The sequence below is a fragment of the Tachyglossus aculeatus genome, chromosome 2 (assembly GCF_015852505.1).
Source record: "Tachyglossus aculeatus isolate mTacAcu1 chromosome 2, mTacAcu1.pri, whole genome shotgun sequence".
Lineage (NCBI taxonomy): Eukaryota > Metazoa > Chordata > Mammalia > Monotremata > Tachyglossidae > Tachyglossus > Tachyglossus aculeatus.
Genome location: NC_052067.1, coordinates 40,095,860 through 40,123,152, shown reverse-complemented (window position 1 = coordinate 40,123,152; position 27,293 = coordinate 40,095,860). Strand labels below are relative to the sequence as shown.

The window sequence follows — 27,293 nt, the reverse complement described above, 5'->3', positions numbered from 1 at the left end:
CATCATCACCTAGAATTCCTCAACAACAACTCTCTCCTCGACCCCCTCCAGTCTGGCTTCCGTCCCCTTCATTCCACGGAAACTGCCCTCTCAAAGGTCACCAATGACCTCCTGCTTGCCAAATCCAACGGCTCATACTCTGTCCTAATCCTCCTCGACCTCTCAGTTGCCTTTGACACTGTGGACCACCCCCTTCTCCTCAACACGTTATCTGACCTTGGCTTCACAGACTCCGTCCTCTCCTGGTTCTCCTCTTATCTCTCCGGTCGTTCTTTCTCAGTCTCTTTTGCAGGCTCCTCCTCCCCCTCCCATCCTCTTACTGTGGGGGTTCCCCAAGGTTCAGTGCTTGGTCCCCTTCTGTTCTCAATATACACTCACTCCCTTGGTGACCTCATTCACTCCCACGGCTTCAACTATCATCTCTACGCTGATGACACCCAGATCTACATCTCTGCCCCTGCTCTCTCCCCCTCCCTCCAGGCTCGCATCTCCTCCTGCCTTCAGGACATCTCCATCTGGATGTCCGCCCGCCACCTAAAGCTCAACATGTCGAAGACTGAGCTCCTTGTCTTCCCTCCCAAACCTTGTCCTCTCCCTGACTTTCCCATCTCTGTTGACGGCACTACCATCCTTCCCGTCTCAGAAGCCCGCAACCTTGGTGTCATCCTCGACTCCGCTCTCTCATTCACCCCTCACATCCAAGCCGTCACCAAAACCTGCCGGTCTCAGCTCCGCAACATTGCCAAGATCCGCCCTTTCCTCTCCATCCAAACCGCTACCCTGCTCATTCAAGCTCTCATCCTATCCCGTCTGGACTACTGCACCAGCCTTCTCTCTGATCTCCCATCCTCGTGTCTCTCTCCACTTCAATCCATACTTCATGCTGCTGCCCGGATTATCTTTGTCCAGAAACGCTCTGGACATATTACTCCCCTCCTCAAAAACCTCCAATGGCTACCGATCAATCTGCGCATCAGGCAGAAACTCCTCACCCTGGGCTTCAAGGCTGTCCATCACCTCGCCCCCTCCTACCTCACCTCCCTTCTCTCCTTTTACTGCCCAGCCCGCACCCTCCGCTCCTCCACCACTAATCTCCTCACTGTACCTCGCTCTCACCTGTCCCGCCATCGACCCCCGGCCCACGTCATCCCCCGAGCCTGGAATGCCCTCCCTCTGCCCATCCACCAAGCTAGCTCTCTTCCTCCCTTCAAGGCCCTGCTGAGAGCTCACCTCCTCCAGGAGGCCTTCCCAGACTGAGCCCCTTCTTTCCTCTCCCCCTCGTCCCCCTCTCCATCCCCCCGTCTTACCTCCTTCCCTTCCCCACAGCACCTGTATATATGTATATATGGTTGTACATATTTATTACTCTATTTATTCATTTATTTTACTTGTACATTTCTATCCTACTTATTTTATTTTGTTGGTATGTTTGGTTCTGTTCTCTGTCTCCCCCTTTTAGGCTGTGAGCCCACTGTTGGGTAGGGACTGTCTCTATGTGATGCCAATTTGTACTTCCCAAGCGCTTAGTACAGTGCTCTGCACATAGTAAGCGCTCAATAAATACGATTGATTGATTGATTGATCAATCGTATTTGAGCGCTTACTGTGTGCAGAGCACTGTAGTAAGCGCTTGGGAAGTACAAGTTGGCAACATATAGAGACAGTCCCTACCCAACAGTGGGCTCACAGTCTAAAAGGGGGAGATGGAGAACAAAACCAAACATACTAACAAAATAAAATAAATAGAATAGATATGTACAAGTAAAATAAATAAATAAATAAGTAGAGTAACAAATATGTACAAACATATATACATATATACAGGTGAAGTTAGAAGTTATTCAGGTAGGACATAGTCTATGTCCCACACAGGGCTCACGGTCATGGTAACTGAGGCCCAGAGAAGTTAAGTGATTTGCCAGGTCACACAGCAGACAAGTAGCAGAGCCAGGATTAGAACCCAGGTCCTTCTGATTTCCAGGCCCTTGCTCTATCCACTAGGCCGCACAGCTTTTCAGGTAGTACATTTATGTAATACAGCAATAATATTTGAGTGTCTACTGTGTGCAGAGCACTTTACTAAGTGCTAGGGAGAGTACATTACAATAAGGCAGGTAGGCACAAACCTTGGCCATAATCTAAATTTCATTTGCTCCCTCTACCTGTAATTTTTTTTAGTATCTGTTTGCCCTTGCTAAGTTGCAAACTGAGAACAGGGAATTTTTTTATGGTATTTGTTAAGCACTTTGTGTCAGGTACTGTGCTAAACACTGGGGTAGCTACAGGTTAATCAGGTTGGACACAGTTCCTGTCCCACATGGAGATCACACTCTTAATCCCCATTTCTTTTCACAGGTGAGGAAACAGGCACAGAGAAGTGAAGCAAATTGTCCAAGGTCACACAGCAGAGAAGTAGCAGAGGCAAGATTAGAAGCCAGGTCCTTCTGGCTCCCAGGGCCTTGCTGTCTCCACTATAGCCCATGCCGCTTGGTTGACTGGAACATATCTAGCAGCGTGGCTCAGTGGAAAAAAGCACAGGTTTTGGAGTCAAAGGAGTTCAAATCCCTGCTCTGCTAATTGCCAGCGGTGTGACTTTGGGCAAGTCACTTAGCTTCTCTGTGCCTCAGTTACCTCATCTGCAAAATGGGGATGAAGACTGTGAGCCCCACGTGGGACAACCTGATCACCTTGTATCCCGCCAGTGCTTAGAACAGTGCTTAATAAATGCCATCATTATTATTATTACCTCAGCACTTAGAACAGTGCTAGGCACATAGTAAGTGCTTAACAAATACCAACATTATTATTATTACTCTCCCAAGCAACTAATACCATGTGCTAGCCCAGTACAGAGTAAGTGTTCAATAAATATTAGAAAAGAAAAAATTCTGTTAGGACAAAAGTCCTCAACCATTCACTAAACAAACTCCACTGTGGTCTTTAGTTTTGTTTGTTTGTTTTTCCCCCAAATAGGTTCTGGATCTCTATTTCACTCTTCATGCCAGTCCAGAGACAAGTTCCCTCAGACTTGCCTCTCCTCATCTACCAAAATAAGCCTAGACCTGAGATCATATCAATCATTTTTGAGCATTCACTGTGTGCAGAGCACCATATTAAGTGCCTGGGAGAGTACAACAGTTAGTAGACACATTCCCTGTACAAAATAATAATGATGGCATTTATTAGTGCTTACTATGTGCCAAGCACTGTTCTAAGTGCTGGGGAGGTGATCAGGTTCACAGTCTTCATTCCCATTTTACAGATGAGGGAAAAGAGGCACAGAGAAGTGAAGTGACTTGCCCAAAGTCACACAGCTGACAAGTGGCGGCACAGTCTAGTGGAGGAGACAGACATTAATATAAATATTACAGATATGTACATAAGTGCTTTGGAGCTGAGAGTGGAGTGAACAAAAGGTAGTTGAGGGTCCTGAGTTGGAGTTGGGGTTGGGAGGGGAGAAAAATCTGCCACCACCTCCCTACTGTGATCATTGTTGGCATTCATTCAATCATATTTATTGAGCACTTACTGTGTGCAGAGCACTATACTAAGCGCTCGGGAAGTACAAACTGGCAACATATAGAGACGGTCCCTGCCCAACAGCGGGCTCACAGTCTAGAAGGGGGGGAGAGACAACAAAACAAAACATATTAACAAAATAAAATAGAATAAATGTGTACAAGTAAAATAAATAAATAACAACTGCATGCATTAGGCTAGGCAGATAGTGAGTGTTACATCATCATCATCAATTGTATTTATTGAGTGCTTACTGTGTGCAGAGCACTGTACTAAGCACATGGGAAGTACAAGTTGGCAACACATAGAGACAGTCCCTACCCAACAGTGGGCTCACAGTCTAAAATGATGATAATGATGTCACATGGAACATGGAGGAATCCTGGCTGAACCCACGTCAGGAATTTAGGAACCTGTACAATCATGCAATAAACAGTAGATTCGTAACTTTAAACTTAGTTTTTTCATGGTTTTTGTTAAGTGCTGATGATGTGTAAGGCACTGTACTAAGCACTGGGGTAGATACAAGCTAATCAAGTTGGACAGTCCATGTCCCACATGAGGTTCATAGTCTTAGTCCCCATTTTACCAATGAGGTAACGGGCACAGAGAAGTGACTCGCCCTAGTTCACACAGCGGAAAAGCAACAGAGCTATTAGAATCCCGGTCCCTCCCAGATCCATATCCTACCGATTAGGCTGTGCAACAAATCTCACTGATAGAAGCAGATATGCTTTGTTACCACAGGGTGTGCAGATTGAAAGTCAGCAGGTCTGAGAGGGGTTTAGATCAATTCATGGATAAGTGGACCAGAATGGTATACCAGAGGGAAAATTAGGGAGGTTCAATGTGTGTGCATACAACACACCCACACCCACCAGTATACACAGGCCAAGGGAACAAGAGAGATGGTACAAAAATGGAATAATTTGTAGCGAGCCTTTGCTCCTAAGTGGCTGGTCTTGAAAAGGACAGATATTGAAATAGCTATCATATTTTTATGATACTATATGACTACATTATATATAGCTCCCTGAGTGTGTACGCACACAGGAAAGTATTTAAAGAAAGGGGGACACTTGAAAGGCCCACTCTTCATTGATCTCTAGCAATCATTTATTGAGCCAGTGACATCATTCGTTCAGCTATATCTAAGCACTAATTATGTACAGAGAGCTGTACTAAGCACTTGGGACAGTACAACAGAGTTATCAGACACCTCCCACCCCACCTTCATGGTATTTGTTAAGCACTTACTATGTGCCGGGCACCATCAAAGCACTGGAGTAGATACAAGCTGATCAGGTTGGACCTAGTCCATTCCCCATATGGGGCTCACATTCTTAATCCCCATTTTAATCAATAAATTGAGGTACAGAGAAGTCAAATGACTTGCCCAAGGTCACACAGCAGGCAAGTCACAGAGCTGTTATTAGAACCCAGGTCAGAAGGACTCCCAGCCCTCTGCTCTATCCTTTAGGCCACGCTAGACTTAATAATGAGCAATCTATTCACAGCAAACTGCTATTTGGAAAGATAAACATACACATTCTCTCAGATGAATTCAATCTTATTTATGGAGCACTTTCTGTGTGCAGAGCACTGTACTAAGTGCTTGGGAAGTACAAGTTGGCAACATAGAGACAGTCCCTACCCAACAACGGGCTCACAGTCTGGAAGGATGAATTAACACCTTATTGTGGCAGGAGAGCTAGTGCACGCTGATGGAACTTAGAGCTATGCCATATAGGGTTACTCATAATGGAAATGTCTAAGCTGAAGCATCCGATAGAGTTGATTCACCAGTGCTGGGCAGTAGCAGCATGGGAGAGAGTCAGAGGCAAACGATCAAGTGATCAAAACATTGATCAAAGATAGCAGCAGAGACTCAAGTTTTTACTGCACAGATGAAGGCTTATCTTTACCAAGAAAACTCTGTGGATACACATACCAGATCGACTTTATGGCAACGATGGGATGTTCTGGAGAGGGTGTGTCCTTGGATCGGAAATGATGAACTGGAAACTACTCTATGGCATTTGAACATACATATCCTCCAAAATACACAAAAGTCTGGGCAAAATTGTAAAGTTATTATCTCAATTCTATTCTAAAATAGGTCTTCATTCTTTCAATCGTATTTATTGAGCGCTTACTGTGTGCTGAGCACTGTACTAAGCGCTTGGGAAGTACAAGTTGGCAACATATAGAGATGGTCCCTACCCAACAGTGGGCTCGCAGTCTAGAAGGAGATAAGGATAAGGAGATTACTGATAAGGAGATAGTTGCACTTCAAATCTTCTCATCTTGCAGGCCATTTCATAAAGGAAGACCTCATAAAACATCTCTGCATTCCAAAATTGGACTATTGACTAGAGTAAGATGTAAATTTCCTGATCTAACAAGTGACCTCGATTTAATCTCTGCCCCTGTTTTTGAAGTAGAGGATTTCCAAATCCATCCGACATGAATCCCAAACTATCCTAAGCCATCACAGGGATCAGGGCATAAGAAATACTACCTCCCAAATACTGAATCTCTCTCCATTCTAAGTTTCTCTTGGTCAGCGATGCGTCTGTTATATTGTACTCTCCCAAGTGCTCAGTACAGTGCCCTGCACAAAGTGCTCAATAAATATGATTGATAGATTGACTGTCCTGGTCTGTTCCCAACTGGATTCTTTATGCTCTTTATGTTATGGGATCAAGAAGCCTCTTCGCAGCTGAGAACCCTCAAGAGAGCAGCCCACAGAGAAACCTAAGAGCTTAAAGGTGAGAAAGGGGAAAGGGCAGGAGATCCATGGCAAACACCTCACTGAAAACTGGAGTTCAAAACTTGTACCTCTGAAGAAACAGAAACTAGAGCTCTGGCCTCTAACCCTCTCCTCCTCCATCCTTCCTCGTCCAGCTTGTGGCATCCCTTGGAAGATGCCCTGCACCAAGACACAGCCCTCAGTGATGATACAGGTTGTTAATTTGACATCTGAAGCAAGATCTCTCCACGGGCTTCCTGCAGGATGAGTCATTATTTCAATTGGAAGTGACAGCCTCTAGCTGCAGGAGCTTCCTGATACACATGTTGCTGGATCCTGTTCACTTCAGAATGCGCCAGTTAATTCCCGTGTAGTTACCGTGGCCGATGAGGCGGCCTGCACACCCTCCCCGGACCTCCTTCACTACACTCAGGGAAGGGGGAGCAAGACAGACGGCACAAAGATAGAGTCATCTGTAGTGAGTGCTTGTGCCTACTGGATGTTCTTGAAATGAGCAGTCTTAATTATTATATATTTTTATGATGTTATACAATATACACTTTACATATAGAAATGCAAGGACACACACTTAAAATCAAAGAGAGACACTTGAAAGGCTCACTTTATCAGAAGATCTAACTGCAACCCCACATAGCCCACCAAGAAATACTCTTCATCACGATAATGGTATGGAGCTCAACCTGGGTAACTTTTGGAGGAGAATTTCACAGTCAGAGGGGCTGGTCCCCCATACTTAATGGGAAGCAGATTTATCCTCTTCCAACAGACCAAATGGTGCCACGTCTGACCCAATGTTATTACTTGGTGATTTACTGCAATTTCCTAGACCACTTTTTCCTCGGGCATCCACAGTTGTGCCACTCCATTTGAGGGATTCCATGGAGATAAGTTGGGCCCATCCATTTTGCTTATGTGTTCCCAGTGCACCGCACTCCTTCCAAAAGCAGTTGGTGTGCCACTTTACCACAAATAAAATGAAATAGAAGGGAAATAACCCCCCAAACATAAAATCCTTCAAAGCTGAAATAAAACCCCATTTCCACACACACATCCTCCAAGAGGGCAGCATTGACAATCACTCTTGTGTGTAAACTGAAGGCTAGTGGGAAGCTATGAAAGTAGGGTGATTTAGAGTTCAGCAAAGGCAGGGAGGAGGAGTATTGTGTGAAAATATTGGCAACCCTTCCGCTTAGTAAAACTTTGTAGGGGTGGGATTTCTGGGACAGTGTGTCAAGGCACCATGACAGGGAAAGATAATTTTTTTTTCCTTTAAGCAAAATCTAGTTAAGATTCAGGCCACCAACGTTTTGTTTGAATTGGAAGTAGGCATTTTGGGACTCAAGGCAGAACTTAATGACACTGACAGATCCAAAGAAGAAGGATGCCAGATGTAGAAATAGGGATACTGTAAAGCACACACAAGACAAGTTAAGCAAATATCCTGAAGTTTCCTCAGAAATGGAGATCCAGTGGCTATTAGGAAGAATGGGATGAAATCATGAGAAGCCTGAACAGTGTATTCCACCATGTCACAACCTCAATTTTGCATTTTTTAAACCCCTAGATATTTTCATTTTTAATGTTCTACTTCAGCATCATGGTAATTGGAAACTTGAGGTAAAATGTTATGAGTTTTGATGCATTCATAATGCACTTTTCCCTTACCAAATTTCATGCTTTTCACAAAGTAGTGTTTCATGGTGCACTGATTTCTAAGATTGTCATTTACTTGAAAATCAAGGGGAAGTCAAGGTTTGAAGAATTCTATTTCAGGAGAAGCTTGCATACAAGAAGTATTTATAAAATTCATCAAAATGACTAATGATAGCACTCATTATACCTAACGATCATCCCGTAGCCATAAATTCCATCAGTGTCTGTTTCGTCGGTCAATAAAGTTTTCACTGCAGGCCAAACTTGTTCCAACAAGGGATCATTCATTCAATACTATTTACTGAAAACCTACTGTGTGTACGAGGCACTAAAATGGGAATACTAAAAGTTATAGGCATAGTCCTTGCCCTTGAGGAGCTTACCACTTAAGGACTTCCTGTACACTCATATCTGGTCATTTTCATTTCACTATAGAAGCTGATGCTAGTTTAGGGTTCCTTTTTTTAAAAGCGGTATTTATTAAGCACTTACTATGCATTAGGCACTGTTCTAAGCAGTGGGGTAGATAAAAGATTGGACTCAAGATACAAGGTTGGACACGGTCCATGAATCACATGGGGCTCACAGTTTAAGCTTCCATTTTACAGATGAGGTAACTGACGCACAGAAAAGTTAAGTTACTTGCCCAAGGTTACACATGGTCTATCCACTAGGCTGCATTTGCTGTGCTATCGATTTGTCCATGAACCGGTCAGACCTTGAATTACAGGACATGTCTATGGAATGGACTCTGGGCTCAGGCTATTAGTCAATCATATTTGTTGGGCACTTTCTGTGTACACAGCACTGTACTAAGCAGTTGGGAGAGTCCAGTGAAGAGACACATTCCCTGCCCACAGCGAGCTCTCAGGTCAAGCATCTTTCAAGGAGGGACAGTCTCTTTAGTCTAATATCTAGACCTAAAACTCTGGGGATCAGAAGGGAAAGCTCCTGTGATTTTTACATGCTCACAACCCTGGAATTTGAGGATGACTTAATGGTGTTCAGATGTAAGAAGCAGCGTGGCTCAGTGGAAAGAGCACGGGCTTTGAAGTCAGAGGTCAGGGGTTCAAATCCCGGCTCCGCCAATTGTCAGCTGTGTGACTTTGGGCAAGTCACTTAACTTCTCTGGGCCTCAGTACCTCATCTGTAAAAATGGGGATTAAGACTGTCAGACCCCCATGGGACAACCTGATCACCTTGTAACCTCCCCAGCGCTTAGAACAGCGTTTTGCACATAGTACGCTCTTAATAAATGCCATCGTTGTTATTATTATGCATTATAATAGCACCAAGTCTCCCTCTCTTCCCAGGGTATACACAGGAAAAAAAAATCATTACTCAACTTCCAGTACAGTAGAAATATAATGATAGCGGAGGCATTTCAAAAACTATCCCAGCAAATTTTGGATAGAGGCCCTTTTAGGTCTGATCTGAGCCTCCATCCCACCTCTCTTCTCCCCTTCACTCCCCAAAACACACACTCACACACCCTTCCAATCACCACCACCCATACACCCTTCTTTCTCTCATCTGGGACCATAGGGTACTTTGGAAGACTCTAGAACCAGGCTGGGTTGCAGCCTTTGAATCTTCAGGGTCAGGTCACTTTTCAGCACCTCGGGGTCTGCAGTCTCAGGGTTCGCTACCCAAACTGGGACGGTCCAGTCCAAGACACCCCAGCGTCATCATCTTCTCCCTCTACCCTTCCAAACAGATAATCTCTTTAGAATAGCTGACCCAGGTTTGCAATAAATCCCCTCAAGAAACGTCATCTAATCAAGTAACACCCATGCTCATAGCCTGTCCTGTTAAAATAGACTTTCAAAAACCTGAAAAGGGGATAAAAAGACAGTCTTTATCCTAACAGACTCAATTGGCAATCTTTCTGGTTGTAAACGCTATCACATGTGAGTAAATAACTAGACAGTGGCTTTACAGATCTGATCGTCTGGAGAAGAAGCATTTCATTCATTCAGTCAGATTTATTGAGTGCTTACTGTGTGCGGAGCACTGTACTAAGTGCTTGGGAAATACCAGTTGGCAACATATAGAGACAGTCCCTACCCAACAACAGGCAAGCATTTACTACACATTTTAAGGACACTGATGAAGACTGTCTCATATAATGCTTCTCTTCCTGCCAGCCACCTCCCAAAGGCACGTTCTGCTGTTCTAATGACTTTTCTCTGAAGTGTATCTGTAGGCATCCACCTTCCTGAGGTAACAATGGATAAACATCAGCTTGTGAAATCCCCGGTCTATATTATTTATGAAGCGGCAATTCTCCTGTAAATAACCCAGTTGTTAAAATGATATGTATCTATGTAATTGAGTCTTCTGTATACAAATAAATAAGGCTTTATTGCAATGTCAGAAGTTAACAGACCAGTCAATAAAATCAATAACTCACTTTTTCTTGCTTATATATCTAACTTTTCTACACCTTTCCTATGTCCTCTGTTTGTTCTGGTTACATATTACCACCCCAAAGGAGAGCTAACTTTTATGGCATTGTTTATTAAATGGCAATCTGGAGGGGAAAAAAAAAAACCCCAACACACACAGCAAAGCCCCAAGAAATACTACCTCAACAACTTAATGCTCTATGTATTTGGTAATTTCACATACACTTGTTTGATAAAACAAAATTGTAGAGAAAATGTTTTGTTTTTTCCTCCCAGATATCAACATGCAAGATATTTTATGTGGATGCCTCCAATGAAGGGCTAAAGTCCCTAGTGATTCACTTAGCTAAAAGTGCTTAAAGATTGTATTGCATTATCCTCTAATTGCTATCAAAACCAGACAGCTGGATTATAGCCATACTATCCATGCCACCACAGAGAGTAATATGTCAGCATTTTCCTCCTTAGATCCCATTGTTCAGAAGTTTGTACCTTTAATTTATAAAATTTGCTGTGGGTTGACCTTGGCACAAGAAGACTTGGGAGTGCAGAGGTCGGGGGTGGGTATTTTAAAAATCAATTTGTTTAATTGACTTGGCCCTTGTTATACTCTTTAAGAGTTTTGAAAGGCTGTTAGAGTTTAGTTTTCATTTGAACAATATTCTGGACTCAAATACTTGATATTTGAGGCATACAGCATCTGAGAAATAGAATAAAAACTTTGGAATTGGTTGCAATTTTGATGCATTGCATCTCTTCTTTTTCATGGCTCTTATAGTACACAACACTGTGTTGCAGAACTGCAAATCCATGGACTAACCCAACCATCATATATGCCATAGCAGTCGGCACATAGTTGATGCATAATTACCACAATTATTATTATTACAACTGCTCTTCACTATCAGGCCACATGCAATTATAAAAATGGATGTGTGGGCAGCCTGTGAGCTAAAATAATTGTCCACTCCTGGTCTAACAGAACACAAGCACTTGTCAGGAGCAAATATCCTCCCAGTTCACTCATTCACACAGGTTTCCCCAAGAGTGGAAATAGTAAAGAATGTCCTAACTTCCTTTAAAACCTACTGCTTATGTTTACCTACAGGGTGAGCAAGTCTTTTATTTTAAGTAAGGATGTAAGATTTGAAAGTGTTAAACCCAAATGAGAACCAGGATAAGGTTAGAAGGAGGGAATGGCTATAATCTTTTTGTAGAGGATCCCATAAAACTCTCTCACAACCCCAAACTGCATCCTTGCCTGAATTATTGAGTGTTATGGAGTCACTGGTGGAGTTTTAGCACTGTGTATGAGGTACCAGCCCAGCAATGTGTATGAATTGAAGGATGAGTTTGTATGACACTGTTGCCCTGGGATCTTCATGGTGATAAATGAATCTCAAGGATGAGTAGAGCCGAAAAGACTGATACAAAGATGACAGTCTCAGCCACGCAGTGTGCCTTTAAACTAAGCTGGTTGTGGGCAGGGAATGTGTCTGTTATATTGCTTCTAAGCACTTAAGCCAGTGCTCTGCACACAGTAAGTCCTCGATACAATTAATTTCTCTAAAAGACTGCCTTCCTGGATTGTTAAATTAAGTAAGAGGGCAAACAAGCTGATCAGTTGAGTGCATTTGAATGCTTACTTTGTGCAGAGCACTGGATTAAGTGGGTAAGCACTTAGGACAGTGCTCTGCACACAGTAAGCACTCAGTAAATATGATTGAATGAGTACGTTGTAACAGAACTAGTAGACACATTCCCCACCCACAGAGAACTTACCGTCTAGAAGGGGAGACTGACATTAAGTAAATAAGTTACAGATATGTACACAAGTGCTGCGTGGGATGAGGGAAGGGTGAGTAAAGGGAGTAAATCAGCGTGCCACTGAAGGGAATAGGAGAAGAGAAAATGACAGTTTAGTTGCTAAGACTATCATGTGGGACAGTGACTATTTCTAACAACATGTATCAACCCCAGAACTTAGAACAGTGCTTGACTAAGTGATTAATGAATACAATAATAATAATACTAATAATGCTGGCCTAATAATAGCATATAAGTGCTTACTCTGTCCCAAGCCTGAAGTAGATTCAAGATAATTGAACCAGACAAGCCCCTGTCTTAGGCTTCACAAGTCTAAGGCCGAGAGAAGTGACCTGTCCAACATCACCCAGCAGGCACGTGGCGGAGTCAGGCCTAGAACCCAGGTTCTCCAACTCCCAGGTCCATGGTCTTTCCACTTAGCCTTGCTGCTTCTCAGTTGGGAATGAGTTGGATGGTCACTGCTATCCCTGCTAGCCAAGGCATAGTAGTAAAACCACCACACAATGGAGATTGTCCCATCACCTCTCACAGTTGAAAACTCAGTCAGAGATTTCTCTGGTTGAGGGTATTTACCTGGGTAATTGAGCTGGAAAAGCCTTATTGCTGAATCCAAACAAGCTAAAAATCTTCTCAGAGGAGACAGAGTAGTAGTAATAATAATAATAATGGCATTTATTAAGCACTTACTATGTGCAAAGCACTGGGGGAGTTCAAGGTGACCAGGTTGTCCCATGGGGGGCTCACAGTCTTAATCCCCATTTTCCAGATGAGGTAACTGAGGCCCAGAGAAGTCAAGTGACTTGCCCAAAGTCACACAGCTGACAATTGGCAGAGCTGGGATTAGAACCCATTGCCTCTGACTCAATCAATCAATTGTATTGAGAGCTTACTGTGTGCAGAGCACTGTACTAAGCGCTTGGGAAGTACTAGTTGGCAACATATAGAGACAGTCCCTACCCAACAGTGGGCTCACAGTCTAAAAGGGGGAGACAGAGAACAAAACCAAACATACTAACAAAATAGAATAGATATGTACAAGTAAAATAGAGTAATAAATATGTACAAACATATACATATATACGGACTCCACAGCCCGTGGTCTTTCCACTGAGCCACACTGCTTCTCAAGTTGAAGCAAGTGCGAGTGGCATCTTAAGTTATTGAAACCCTTGGTATTATTCAAAGTCAATATGCCAAAGTTCAAATAAATTGAAAAAAAAAATAGTTGCAAAGGGATTGCTACTGAAGAGCAGGATGCTGGACACCTATTTGTACACATACTAATAATAATGATGGCATTTATTAAGCGCTTACTATGTGCAAAGCACTGTTCTAAGCGTTGGGTGGGGGGTACAAGATAATCAGGTTGTCCCACGGGGGGCTCACATGTTTCATCCCCATTTTACAGATGAGGGAACTGAGGCACAGAGAAGTTAAGTGACTTGCCCAAAGTCACACAGCTGACAATTGGTGGAGTTGGGATTTGAACCCACGACCTCTGACTCCAAAGCAAGGGCTCTTTCCACTGAGCCACGCTGCTTCTCCATGACCCGGACAGATCAATTTTGAAGTCCTGTTGTCCTTTCCCCTATCCAAGGATCCTGGATCTAAAGATTTCTAGGTCCCACCGCTTCTGGAGCAAATTCTCTGGGATGGAAGGAGTGTTCCAATACAGGGCTTCCCTCAGTCACCATGCCCATTCACCCTTTCCCCTCTCCATAAATAGCAGCAGAACCATGGGCAGCTCTCAGCTTAATAATAGTGGCATTGGTTAAGCGCTTACTATGTGCCAAGCTTTTGTACTAAGCAAAATGGTATAGTGGATAGAGTACAGGCCTGACAGTCAAAGTCGTGGGCTCTAATCCGGGCTCTGCTGCATGTCTGTGTGACCTTGGGACAGTCACTTCATTGGGCCTTGGTTATGTCATCTGTAAAATAATGATAATAATGATGGTATGTTAGGCACTTACTATGTGCCAAGCACCATTCTAAGCACTGGGGTAGATACAAGGTTATTAGGGTGTCCCATGTGGCACTCACAATCTTAATCCCCATTTTACAGATGAGGTAACTGAAGCACTGAGAAGCAGCATGGCTCAGTGGAAAGAGCCTGGGCTTTGGAGTCAGAGGTCATGGGTTCAAATCCCAGCTCTGCCAATTGCCATCTGTGTGACTTTGGGCAAGTCACTTCACTTCTCTGTGCCTCAGTTACCTCATCTGTAAAATGGGGATGAAGACTGTGAGTCCCCTTGGGACAACCTGATCACCTTGTAACCTCCCCAGCACTTAGAACAGGGCTTTGCACATAGTAAGTGCTTAATAAATGCCATCATTATTATTATTATTAAGTGAAAATGGGAACAGACTGTGAGCCCAACAATTGACAGGGATTGCGTCCAACAAAAATTTACTCATATCCACCCCAGAGCTCAGTACAGTGTTCGGCACACAAGTGCTTAAATACCATTATTATACAAAGTAATCAGGTCCCACATGGGGCTCACAGTCTATGTATTTGGGAGAATGTGTTAAGGAATCCCCATTTTTCAAATGAGAGAACTGAGGCACAGAGAAGTTAAGTGACTTGCCCAAAGTCACTCAGCAAGGGGTAGAGCTAGAATTTGAAACCAGGTCCTCTACCTTCTAGGCCCTGCTCTTTCCACTAAGGCCACATTTCTTCCCCGGCTTCCCTTCTCTGGCTCCTTTCATCCTCACTGAATGCTGAAATTGGATTCCACGGGAGCAAAGTAGCCATCACCTATAACAGAGGTACAGAACCATATACATCACACAAACGCAGAGGCATAAAAACCCACAGAGACCCCCAAAATAGGTCTTTGCATCTGGTACTACTAGGAGTCAGGTGGGTAGACATGATGCCCTATGGAAGGAGAAAGGATGGTGACATCCCAGACAGAGATCAACCAGGTGGAGACCAAAGAAGACAGTGCACGGAGATGGTCATCAGCCACTTATTCATATTTATTGAGTGCTTACTGTGTGCAGAGCGGGGTACTAAGCACTTGGAAGAGTATAATATAACAATGAATGGGACAAATAGCACAACGTCAAGAAGAAGAACTCAGGGCCAGAAGTAATAATAATGGTATTTAAGCACTTACTATGTGCCAGGCACTGGATTAAGTGCTGGGATGCACACAAGCAAATCACGTTGGGCACAGTCCCCCTCCTACCTGAGGCTCACAGTATGAATCCCCATTTTACAGATGAAGAAACTGAGCTCCAGAGAAGTGAAGTTAGTTGCCCAAGGTCACGCAGTAGACAAATGGCAGAGACAGAGTGGGTCCCAATGACACCTAGGCCCATGCCCTAACCACTAGACCACACTGCTTCTCAATATACAATAAGGAAGTGGCAGAAAGGTTGTGCTGAGCAGAAACCCTTAAACATGCAGCACAGAGAACAGGGACCCAAGACAGATACAGACTTCTTACTGCTCTTTGTGGGAGGAGAATGTGTCTACCACCTCTGTTCTATTGTACTCTCCCAAGCCTTTAGTACAACGCTCTGCACACAGTAAGCACTCAAATATCATTGACTGAATGATGAGGTCATCCACTAGCACAACTTAGGGCCAGGAAAACAAATTCGGTAAGCGACAAAAGAAGGGCCGCCTGGGAACGTGGGCATGGATGCGTGCGTCTGGGTTGAGGGCCCCTGGTTTAGGGTTTTTCTCCTGGCCAGACCTTTTAGGGAAGCAGCGTGACCTTAGTAGACAGAGTCCGGCCTAGGAATCAGAAGGACCCTGGGCACTTGTCTGCTGTTACCTCATCTGTAAAATGGATATTAATCAATCAATCAATCGTATTTATTGAGTGCTTACTGTGTGCAGAGCACTGTACTAAGCGCTTGGGAAGTACAAGTTGGCAACATATAGAGACAGTCCCTACCCAACAGTGGGCTCACAGTTAACATATTAAGACTGTGAGCCCCACGTGGGACAACCTGATCACCTTGTAACCTCCCAAGCGCTTATAACAGTGCTCGGCACATAGTAACCGCTTAATACATGCCATTCTTATTCTTATTATTATAAATACCATTAATTGATTGATTTTGATCAACTACTGCTCTGAAAAAAGGAAAGTCCCCATGCTTAGATACCTAGCATATGCATATCCAGAAAACTGGGTTACCAAATTTTTGGTTGTGATAAAAATTTAGAGGGGTGTGCTATTTATATTCAAGTCACTATGTATATATGCTTGTACATATTTATTACTCTATTTTACTTGCACATATTCTATATTTTATTTTGTTAATATGCTTTGTTTTGTTGTCTGTCTCCCCCTTCTAGACTGTGAGCCCGCTGTTGGGTAGGGACCGTCTCTATATGTTGCCAACTTGTACTTCCTGTACTTAGAACAGTGCTATGCACACAGTAAGCGCTCAATAAATACAATTGAATGAATGAATGAATGAATAAATGAAAGAAAGCCTCAATCATCCAGGTCAGAGAACAGGGACGCTTCCCAAGGGTCGAATGCAGACTGCCTGATGCTCACTGTGGGCAGAGAACATGTCTCTACCAACTGTGTTCTTTTGCACTCTCCCAAGCCCTTAGGATGGCATTATTGAACTAAGCACTCAATAGAAATCACTGACTATGGTGAGACCAGTTTCAGGGCTCTGACCATTCTGAAAGCAGCTTTAGTCCTAGTATTGTCCTTCTCAGTCAAACCCACTTAACCAGTTGCCCTAAGAGGGGGTGAGGTACCTGCCAAACCCCCTCTCAGGGTTGCACCTGGAGAGTTTCCAGTCCTCTACCAGTCTCGGCTACGGGAGGGGAATCAAGCAGAGGTATACCCATTTCATTACTAGCCTGGGCAGTAGTTAGCAAGAGGAAGGCGATCTGCTACAAGTTAAAACCCACCCACTCTGGGCAGCAGTGGCATGGGAGAAAGTTGAGGGCAGAGATTCGAGTTTACTGCACAGAAGGTGGCAATGGCCAACCACTACCGTATTTTTACCAAGAAAACTCTATGGATCCACTACCAGAACAATTACAGATGGACAACGGGGCATTCTGGGAGAGATGTGTCCGTGGTGTCACTGTGGGTCAGAAACGATTCAACGGTATAAGACAAGACCTACTAAACTTCAGAGGGTCAGAACACCCTACTTTTGGCCACAGTGATGGAGGCAGTAATAATAGTAGTGTATTTGTTAAGGACTTCACTATGTACCAGGTACTGAACTAAGCACTGGGCTGGATAAAAGCAAACTGGGTTGGATACAGTTCCTGTCATTCATTCAATCGTATTTGAGCACTTCCTGTGTGCAGAGCACTGTATTAAGTGCTTGGGAAGTACAACTCAGAAACAAGTAGACAATACCTGCCCACAACGGGCTCATAGTTTAGAAGGGGTCCCATGTGGGGCTCACAGTCTCAATCTCCATTATACAAATGAGGTAAATGAGGCAGACAGAAGTGAAGTGACTTGCCCAAGGTCACACAGCAGACAAGTGTGTCCAAGACTGAACTCCATATCTTCCCTCCCAAACCCTGCCCTCTTCCTGAATTTCCCATCACTGTTGACGGCACTACCATCCTTCCCGTCTCACAAGCCCGCAGCCTCGGTGTCATCTTCGACTCCGCTCTCTCATTCACCCCCACATCCAATCTGTCACCAAAACCTGCCGGTCTCACCTCCGCAACATCGCCAAGGTCTGCCCTTTCCTCTCCATCCAAACTGCTACCCTTCTGGTTCAATCTCTCATCTTATCCTGACTGGATTACTGCATCAGCCTCCTCTCTGATCTCCCAGCCTCCTGTCTCTCCCCACTTCAATCTACACTTCACGCTGCTGCCCGGATCATCTTTGTGCAGAAACACTCTGGGCATGTTACTTCCCTCCTCAAAAATCTCCAGTGGCTACCAGTCAACCTATGCATCAGGCAAAAACTCCTCACTCTCAGCTTCAAGGCTGTCCATCACCTCGCCCCCTCCTACCTCACCTCCATTCTTTCCTTCTACAGCCCAGCCCACACCCTCCGCTCCTTGGCCACTAACCTCCTCACTGTGCCTAGTTCTTGCCTGTCCTGCCATTGACCCCCAACCCACGTCATCCCCCGGCCTGGAATGCCCTCCCTCCGCAAATCCGCCAAAGCTAGCTCTCTTCCTCCCTTCAAAGCCCTACTGAGAGCTCACCTTCTCCAGAAGGCCTTCCCAGACTGAGCCCCCTCCTTCTTCTCCCCCTCTCCACCTCCCCCACCTTACCTCCTTCCCCTCCCCACAGCACCTATATGTATATATGTTCGTACATATTTATTACTCTATTTTACTTGTACATACTTATTCTATTTATTTTATTTTGTTAATATGTTTTGTTGTCTCTCTCCCCCTTCTAGACTGTGAACCTGCTGTTGGGTAGGGACCGTCTCTATATGTTGCCACCTTGTACTTCCCAAGTGCTTAGTGCACTGCTCTGCACACAGTAAGCGCTCAATAAATACGATTGAATGGAGGAATGAATGAATGAATGAATGAAGTGGCAAAGCAGGGATTAGAACCCATGACCTGACTCCCGAGTCTGGGCTCTCTCCACTAAGCCATCCTGCTTCCCTGTGGGAAGAACTTACTGAATCCCAGAGCCAAATTGAGCTCCAGCTGGAATTATAGTAGAGCAGCAGGTGAACTCAATCATGTCTCCTATCTCCAAAGAGAGAACATCTTCACTCCCCCAGCAGAGGAAGGCTGGAAGAGAAGCAGTGTGGCCTAGTGGATAGGGTCCGGGTTTGGGGGTCAAAAGAAGCTGAGCCCTAATCCCGGCTCTACCACTTGTCTGCTGTGAGACCTTGGGCAAGTCACTTCACTGTGCCTCAGTTACCTCACCCGTAAAATAATAATAATAGTAATATTTGTTAAGTGCTATGTGCTGGATGTGGTACTAAGCACAGGGGTAAACAAGCAAATTATGTTGGACACAGTCCCTGTCCCACGTGGGCCTCACAGTCTCAATCCCCATCATACAGATAAGGTAACTGAGGCACAGAGAAGTGAAGTGACTTACCCAAGATCACATAGACTATGTCCACCTTAATTAGCTTGTATCTACCCCAGCACTTAATATAGTGCCTGGCACATAGTAAGCACTTAAATACCATTAAAAAAGCACCTACATTCACTCTTGCCCTATTTCCTTTATCTGGTTTTCCCCACCATCTAAGACACTGTACCTGGGGTTCCAGAGATTCTTCAAGAACATCTTGCAGTCATCCAAACCATTTACCAAGGAGATGCCTTTCAAACACGCATTGTTCGCAACAAAAGAACAAAACGAAGGGAAGGTTGATTTGCAAATTAAATGCAGCTGTAAATTAATTTCTGTAATCTCCATTTATTAATATTTAATATATTTATATGAAGGCTATCACTCCTCAATTCCCCACGCATTCAGCATTTAATAATGGAGAAATAGCTTATCGTCTTCAACTCACTGAGACTGGATTTGCAATATCTAGTAATGTTAAATGTATTTTTTTAAAAAAATCAATAATAAATAAATGCATAAGCACTTCCCTCTAGAATGCTTCTGATGTTATTTACAAAATTAAAAAAAAAAAACCCAGCAACAGAATGGCAAGGGACTTTATAACCATTTCATTACAATCCACCCCCCTGCAATTGTATATGGTGGAACTGCATAATCTGTTTATTGAAATTGAAATCTCTGGAACTGATCTTCCCCCCAGACATTAACAATAAACACCCTCTGCAATAACATAGTACTTAATGTAATATTAACATTCTAGGCACCAGGCTTTAAATGTTCAGAGGTCTCCCATATGGAATTGAATTTTTTTTTTTTAAAGCTCTATGTTCTGCCCCTCCATTCAATTACGTATCTAATTTACAGGCTGTAAAACACAATATTCACAGATTACTGTAAATAAGAAGGAGATTCATTCAGAACCCACCAGCAGTGGTCACGAGGATGAGCAAGGCCATAATGAATAAAGTCAAAATGAAGCAAAGGCTTCTGAAGAATGTCCCAGGACTGGAGATGTCAGAATGGGTTTTGATTCCTTTCTGCTGTTTGGTCCAAGGCATCAGGGTATTTCCTCAGGGTTCCACCAAAGACACAGAGAAGGCATGAGCTATTTATTTTAGTTTTTACATTCAGCCCTAACCAATATCACTCTGATTTCCAGCCGTAGCCTCCCACCACACTGGAGGTCATCCTCTAGACTGTAAGTTTGTTATGGGCAGGGAACGTATCTGCTAATTCTGTCATATTGTACTCTCCTGAGCACTTAGCACAGTGCTCTGCACATAGTAAGCGCTCAATAAATGCCATTGATTGGTTAGCCAGGCTAGAGACTTCAGTGGGAGATGCAGAAGGCAAAGTAGAAGAAATTTCAAAACTTTTGCGAAGAGTTAAAGAGTCCATCAGGAAACAACACCAGCACAGTATTCATCTGATTGTTATTATTATGGTATTTTTTAAACACTACATCTCAAGCACTGCTCCAAGTACCGGGGTAGATGCAAATTGATCGCTCAGACATAACTCCGGGCCCACAGTTTAAGTAGGAGGAAGGATAAACACTGAAGCTCCATTTTACAGATGAGGAAATGGTAGGCGCCCAGAAGTGACTTGCCCAACAGCACACAGCAAGGAGCTTTCAGAATGGGGATTAGAACTCAAGTCTTCCGTGTCTAGGAGTTAGAGGACCGTGAGGAGATCCATGACTCTTTAGGGGAGTCTCCGTCTAGGAGTCAGAGGAAATGTGCTCTTTCCATTAGGCCACACTGCTCCTCACTATTGGAAAGGGCTAATCGACAGGCTTTTGAGATACTCTGACAGGTTGGGTGAGTGAGGAAACTTCCCCAGCCGAGACCGTGGTTAGTAACGTTATCCCATGCTAGACTTAAGAACACTCATAGGAAGTGAGGTAAATTACTTAGCATGACTATTTATCTTTGCCAGTCAAGACAGGGACTATTGGCTTAAAATAATCATTTCTATTACCCAACTTTCAAAATATTCTTTCAATCCACCTTAACGTCAGCTTTTGGTTATAAAATTGCTAAGAGGCTAATAGAGCATGGCATAGAGGGCACAGATTCCCATTGTGTTGGGGAATTTTTGTTTTGCAGTGGGAGATCTCATTTGGACCCTAATAGTTTTGTGAAATGGTTGGCGCTAATCCTCAGTTGGTCCCACAAAATATTTTCAGTATAATGAAGTGTGGTCTGGGGTGGCCCAAGGGGAGGAAAGAGGAATGAGTATCACAAAGGCAAAAATAAAGCTGCCCTCCTCCTCTAGCCCCGATCTTCCAGCTGAAGCTCAAGTACGAGTGGGCTGCCAATTTCCACCCTTTCAGATACAAATGAGGCAGGGCCAAACACTAGTTTACTAGGGCAAAGGACTACTGAGAGCTCTAGACTGTAAGGTCATTGTAGGAAGGGAATAATTAATAATAATAATAATAACAATAATAATAGTGCTATTTATTAAGCGCATACTACGTGCCAGGCACTGTACAAATGCACTGGGGTGGATACTAGCAGATCAGGTTGGACACAGTCCCTGTCCCACGTGGAGCTCACAGTTTCACTCTCCATTTTACGGTTGAGGTAACTGAGGCAAAGAGAAGAAGTGATTTGCCCAAAGTCATACATCAGACAAATGACAGAGCTGGGATTAGAACCCAAGACCTACTGACTCCCAGGCTTTTTCAAAGCCTAATATTTCTAACATTGATTAATAATAATGAATAACAACAGTATTTAAGTTCTTACTTTGAGCAGAGCACTGTGGTATGGCCTGAGGTGGATAGAATCAGACCAAAACCAGTTTCTGTTCCAAGAATCAGACCAAAACCAGTTTCTGTTCTAAGTGGGGAATCACAATTTAAGGGGGAGGAAGTACAGGTTTTAAACCCCCCATTTACGTCATTATATCATGCTGCTTCTCAGCTTTCATATTAAACTCTCCCAAGTGCTTAGTACAGTGCTCTTCAGATAGTAAGTGCTCAGTTAGTACCATAGATTGATTGACTACATATTATACATTGGTGGGATGCTCTGGGAGGCTGATAGTTCTCTCAGGGAAAGCAAATACTGCCTCAAATGGTCGACTTCAGGGGATTCTCCAAATATTAGGTTCTCAATCCGGGGAGTTGGACTACTTCATTTTGCCCCCATGGAGGAGTAGGGAAACACCCAGCTATGGTATAAAAAAAATTTATACATAACTTCCTTCAACCTTATATTCATTCAATCGTATTTATTGAGCGCTTACTGTGTGCAGAGCACTATCTGCCCCTTTCCATCAAAGCCAAACCCTGAAAATCTTGATTTATGTATTTCATGCCTCACAGTGCAGAGAAGAATTCCCCAAATGAGAACATTAGAAAACAAATTTACAGATGTTAAAATGATTATCTACTTGGAGATGTGCTTTTAGACCCTCATAATATTAATAACAATGATTCTTGTTAAGCACTAACTATGTGTCAAGCACTGTGGTAAATACAAGTTAATCAGTTTGGTCCATCTGGGGCTCACACTTAATCCCCATTTTTTACAGATGAGGTAACTAGGGCACAGAGAGGTGACTTGCCCAAGGTCACACAGCAGACATGTGGTGGAGACAGGATTAGAACCCAGGTCGTTTTGACACCCAGGCCCGTGCTCTATCATCATCAATCGTATTTATTGAGTGCTTACTGTTTGCAGAGCACTGTACTAAGCACTTGGGAAGTACAAGTTGGCAACATATAGAGACAGTCCCTACCCAACAGTGGGCTCACAGTCTAGAAGGGGGAGACAGAGAACAAAACCAAACATACTAATAAAAATAAATAGAATAGATATGTACAAGTAAAATAGAGTAATAAATATGTACAAACATATATACATATCTACCAAGCCAAGCTGCTTCTCCAAGCAAATACTGCCTCAAAACCATCAACTTTAGGGGATTCTCCAAACATGAAGGATCTCTGTCCATAAAGTTAGGCTGATTTCATGGTACACCCATGGAGGAATATGCAAACACCAAGCTCTGGCATAACAAAATTTATACATAGCTGACTACAATCCTTTATCCGCGCCTTTCCAAAGCCAAACCCCCCAAATCTTGATTTATGTCTTTCATGCCTCTCCTTGCAAATAAGAATTCCCCAGATCAGACTTTCAGAAAATGAGTTAACAGATGTTGACATGATCATCTACTTGTGAATGTGCCTTCCAACCCTTTTAACAATAATGATGAAGGTGGTACTTGTTAAGTACTTACTATGTATCAAGCACTGCTCTAAGTGCTGGGGTTTACCCAAGTTAATCAGGTTGGACACAGTCCCTGTCCCACAAGGGGCTCACACTCATCTCCATTTTGTCTTGTCTTTTGCTGTCCTGTCGTCTCCGACTTGTAGTGCCGCCATGGACACATCTCTCCCAGAATCATCATCATCATCAATCGTATTTATTGAGCGCTTACTATGTGCAGAGCACTGTACTAAGCGCTTGGGAAGTACAAATTGGCAACACATAGAGACAGTCCCTACCCAACAGTGGGCTCACAGTCTAAAAGGGGGAGACAGAGAACAAAACCAAACATACTAACAAAATAAAATAAATAGGATAGATATGTACAAGAATGAAACAACTCCATCTGCAATCATTCTGGTAGTGTATCCATAGAGTTTCCTTGGTAAAAATACAGAAGTCATTTACCATTGCCTCCTTCCGTGCAGTAAACTTGAGTATCCACCCTTGACTCTCTCCCACACCACTGCTGCCCAACACAAGTGGATTTTGACTTGTAGCAGATTGCTTTCCACTGGCTAGACACTGAGCCAAGCTAGGAATGGAATGGGTAGGCCTCTGCTTGACTCTCCCTCCCATAGTCGAGGCTAGTAGAGTACTGTAAACTCTCCAGGTGTGACCCTGAGAGGGGATCTCCGTTCTACAGATGAGGTACCTGAGGCACAGAGAAGTGAAGGGACTTGTCCAAGGTCACAGAACAGATATGTAGAAGATCCTGGATTAGAACCCAGCTCCTCCTGACTCTCAGGCCCATATTGTATCCACTAGGCCATACTGATTCTCTTGTAGAAAAGCTCTAAGCAGTGGTACTATAGCAAAAACTACGTAGCCTCTATGAGATGATGATTGCCAGAAAGAAAGTCCACTACAACCTAAAGGATATGGGAATAAGCTAAAAGTGGGTAGCCTTCTATCTATCCACAGACTGTAATTTAGGTTAAAAAAAAAAAAAGAGGCATTTGTTAAGCGCTTACTACGTACCAGGCACTGTACTAAGTCCTGGGGTAGATACAAGCTCACAGGTTGAATACAGTCTCTGTCCCACATGGAAATGACATTCTAATTAGGAGGAAGTAGGAATTAATCTACTCTACCAGAATGATTGCAGATGGAGAGTGGGACGTTCTGGGAGAGATGGGTCTGTGCTGTCCCTATGGGTCGGAAGCAACGATGGCATAATGAATCCCCATTTTACAGTTGAGGAAATTGAGGTACAGAGAAGTTAAGTGATTTGCCCACAGTCACAGTACACAAGTGGCAGAACTGGTATTAGAACACAGGTCTTTATGGCTACTAGGCCCAGGCTCCTTCTCAATTAAAAACAAAAAAACAAAACAAAAAAACCCAACAATGAACAATTTATCTAGGCACTGAACACTAACAATAAGATGCAGTATTGCCTAATGGAAAGAATAGGGATCTTGCAGTGAGGGGACCTGGTTTCTAATCCCAGATATTATAAATGATGGCATTTATTAAGCGCTTACTACGTGCAAGGCACTGTTCTAAGCGCTGGGGAGTTTACAAGGTGATCAGGTTGTCCCACGTGGAGCTCACAGTCTTAATCCCCATTTTACAGATGAGGTAACTGAGGCACAGAGAAGTTAAGTGACTTGCCCGAAGTCACACAGCTGACAGTTGGCAGAACTGGGATCTGAACCCATGACCTCTGACTCCAAAGCCCATGCTCTTTCCACTGAGCCACGCTGTTTCCCTGCCACTTGCCAGCTTTATGACCTTGGACAAGTAACTTGCAAACAGAGGCTCAGAGAAGCTCTTTCTAAAATGAAATGCCTGTTTTCCCTTCCATTTAGACTACAGGCCCCATGTGGAACAGAGATTGTGTCCTGTCCAACCTAATTATCTTGTACCTACCCCATTGTTTAGTACAGTGCTTGTATACAGTAAAGATTTAGGCAAATACCTCACTTTTTTTAAAGTCAACTCTTTCAATACTACAGGTCACCGGTTAGACTCCCTAATCTAGTGCTTTGACAGAAATTGTGACATCAGGGAAATCCTCTCTCATTGACAAAGAAGAACCTATCAAGAGCAAGCAAGGTTTTCTGGGACAATACTCTGCCTCCATACACAGAAGAAACAGCAGTTATCATGCTTTCTTAGAAAGTGTGAGGGGAACACTTATAAAAGAATATTCCCATTTTTATCATCCAGGACCTGTATAATTTAAATTCCCTAGAAATAAAGGCAGTGAAAGGTTGTTGTGAAAGATGAAGTTTTTTCAAAGCCTAATATTTCTAACATTGATAATAATAATAACAACAGTATTTAAGTTCTTACTTTGAGCAGAGCACTGTGGTATGGCCTGAGATGGATAGAATCAGACCAAAACCAGTTTCTGTTCCAAGAATCAGACCAAAACCAGTTTCTGTTCCATGCAGGGATCACAATTTATGGGGGAGGAAGTACAGGTTTTAAACCCTCCCCATTTACAGATGAGGAAACTGAGGCAGAGAGAAGTCAAGTGACTTGCCCAAAATCACATACCACACACGTGACAAAGCCAGGTCTCCTGACTTCCACTATACTATGCTGCTTTTCTTCCAAAGGCAACCATTTTGGAATCCCTTTCAGGAAATCTGGGAAATGATTCGGATCTCAGGAAATTTAAAATAATGTTCCTCAGAATGGAAGGAGTTGCAAACCAGATGCATGAATTTCTCAGTCTCACAGTCTTCACTATTCCCGCGAACTGAGGACAGGTATCCCAGAGGGGAGAGACAGGAATGAGGAAACAGCAGACAGACGCCCCACAGCTCCCGACTTGATCCCAAGAGAAGCAGCATAGCTTAGTGGAAAGAGCACGGGATTGAGAGTTAGATGTCATGGATTCTAATCCCAGCTCTGCCACTTGTCAGCTGTGTGACTTTGGGTGAGTTACTTCACTTCTCAGTGCCTCAGTTCCCTCAGCTGCAAAGTGGGGATCAAGACTGTGAGCCCCACATGGGACAACCTGATTACCTTCTATCAACCCCAGCACTTAGAACAGTCCTCACCACACATAGTAAGCGCTTAACAAATACCAGTATTATTATCATCCCAGTGACTCTGGCAACTCAGCAAACAGGGAAAACCCAATCCTGTTGGGGTTTACCCTCTCTGCTCTTTCTCTCCCTCTGGGAAGAAGCAGCATAGCCTAGTGGATAGAACATGGGGTTGGGAGCCTGAAGGACCTAGGTTCTTAACCTGGCTCAGCCATTTGACTGCTATGCAACCTTGGGCAAGTCATGCTAGGGACTGGTAGTTCACTAGAGGGGCCTAGGGGGATGAACACACAACTAGAACTCAAGATCTGCTCCGTCACTTGTGTGTTGTGTGACCTCGAGCAAAGGAAGCAGCATAGCTTAGTGCTTAGAGCACAGTCCTGGAAGTCAGAAGGACCTGGGTTCTAACTGTGACTCCACCTCATGTCTGCTGTGTGACCTTGGCCTTTTCACTTCCCTGGGCCTCAGTTATCTCATCTGTAAAAAATGGGGATGAAGACTGTGATTCCCAAGTGGAACAGGGATTGTGTGCCTGATTCACTTGTATCTACCTCGTGCTTAAAACAGTGTGTAGCACATAGTAAGCACTTAAATACCATTATTATCATTATTAAGTCATTTAACTTTGTACTTCAGTTACCTCATCTGTAAAATGGGGATTGAGCCCCCCATGGGACATTCTGTTTACCTTGTGTGTACCCCGGCACTTACAACAGTGCGTGGCACATAGTAAGTGCTTAATAATAACGATGGTATTTGTTGTTACCCTAGTGCCTAATATGCTGCCTGGCACATAGTAAGCGCTTAAA

At 43.7% G+C, this 27,293-nt stretch overlaps 1 protein-coding gene and 1 non-coding gene across 2 annotated transcripts in view; both read right to left on the bottom strand.

The window, feature by feature from the left end:
• The window catches only part of POU6F2 (POU class 6 homeobox 2), a 440,175-nt gene that overhangs the window by 258,870 nt on the left and 154,012 nt on the right, over positions 1–27,293 (bottom strand). The window lies entirely within an intron of this gene.
• LOC119923891 lies at positions 23,972–24,110 on the bottom strand. The gene has a single exon (XR_005448997.1). It is a non-coding gene; the product is annotated as a small nucleolar RNA SNORA7 (small nucleolar RNA).